Below are 2,045 nucleotides of genomic sequence, written 5' to 3' on the forward strand. Positions count from 1 at the left end.
GATTTATAGAATTGAGATAATCTTTTTAATGAATCAATGCCCTACTTTATACAAAAATGTGTCACAAAAGTTGTGATGTAGTTGCAGATCTAGTTTAACATATATTGGTTAAAGTAGCAGACAGAGAAGCTAACAAAATGTACAATAAAGGAATGGTTTTAAACATGCAAGGTTTCCATCCCAACTTCCTGATCTACTATGAATTATGAATTACATACAGAAAAAAAATCTTCATTGTTTCAAAAAAGCAAAGAACAAAAACATTCTTCTTTCTTCTTTGGCAATTTTGGCTTTGTTTCTGAGAGTTTACCCCTCGGTTACTGTTGCTCATGGGTCAAAGTATATTTAAATTCATTTTGATATAAAAAAAAAATACGGAGAGAACCTACATACTTGCCTTGCAATGCCATGGAAATCCAGACCTAAATTTAATGAATATGCTAACTAAAATGTTGGAATATTTAAAGGAAACAGAGAAAATGTTTTAATGACAATACAAGGAAACATTTACATCAAATTTAAATAGATAGAAACGGGAACTATGAGAAGGAAATATTCAATGATCTATGTACCTTTTCACCATGCTCTTTATCCAAAAATAAACAGTATGCAATGAAATATTTGCTTTGGATATAATTTAGGCATTCCTCTTGAGAAATTAAATAATGTTTAGTATAACATTTTGTGAGCTGGGAGAAATAAAAACCTGATAGTTAGACAAAGGGATTTTTTACACTTGGCAGAGGATGATCAGCCACATATAGTTTATTAGGTAGCGAGAGCAGGACGAGCCATATTGCTGATAGTGAACCATTGTTGTGGAGCATGAACATAAAGTGCAGACTGGGAGCTTAGCGAGCACAAAGACTCATATCTGCTTAAGGGCAGCTGGAAGAGCAGAGTTTGTCAGACTTCAGCGCACAGTAAGGGACGATTCCGGGATATTTTCTCCCCTGCTGCCATGATCCTTCTGTGGTCATGCAGAATATGCACCCCTACACACCAGTTGGGGGCATGACCAAACAAGAAGCAGCTGCACGGCTAATACTGCTTAGCTTGTCTAACAGATTACAGCACAATGATGCATTTTACAATAACTTAGTATAAAATAAAAAAATATTTTACTTAATGAAGCAATGTTTTTAAACAGATTATTTTGTTGCATGACTGAAAGACTTCTTTCATTTTTAGTATCGTACGTAACTCCCACCAGATTCCTTGCTCTGATATGACACCAGGAAACACTTTGCTTTTGTTATCTTACATGCTGCATGGAGGTAACCCTTCAAGTCCAACAAGGCATTCTTGTCCTGTCTTGAAATACCTACGCAGTATCAGGGGAGTCAACTTTAATTATCACTTATGAGAACTGATCAAGATTGGATATTCTTAAGGGATATTTTATTTGTCAAAGGTAAACGTTTGTGACATACTGAAGCCAATGTGCAATAATAAAGCAAAATATAACACAGGGTGGGAGCCAGTGGAGTCAAGCATAATACAGACAGACCACATTTAAGCACGAAACTCATTTTGCCGTTCCTAGTTTAGCTATGTGTAGCTCCTACACCTAGATATATGAAAAAAATTGTGAATCTTTTTTTTCTTTTATTAGGGAACCATAATAAAATTCAGTTAAGATACCAAGCTCAGAATCCATGTGTAATAGACTAATGAAAATAAAAAAAGGATCCTTTGAAATCCCCCAGGTTTCACTGAGCCTGCAAACACCAAAGAGCCTCCACCGACAGCAGTATTAATTGGGGTATTAATTAGACCAATAAAGTATTTATTTGACCATTACAATCCGTGTTTCACATGCCTGTTCTTTATCTGGTCACCTTACAGTACCTTTCATCCCATGCCTTTTGCTTTCTGAGTAGTGTCATAAAATTGTCTGTTTTTCCACCTCATTCCTTAAATCCTACACAAGTTAAGTAGTCCTGAAGCCATGTTAGGAACCAGATTGCTGCAAAAATAGAATGCTATGAAACATTCTTCTCGGTTTACTGAAAACTTTCAGATGTTAGAGATTAGAGGCTTTA

This window comes from Cyprinodon variegatus, unplaced genomic scaffold (assembly GCF_000732505.1).
Source record: "Cyprinodon variegatus isolate N-32 unplaced genomic scaffold, C_variegatus-1.0 Scaffold798, whole genome shotgun sequence".
NCBI classification, from domain to species: domain Eukaryota; kingdom Metazoa; phylum Chordata; class Actinopteri; order Cyprinodontiformes; family Cyprinodontidae; genus Cyprinodon; species Cyprinodon variegatus.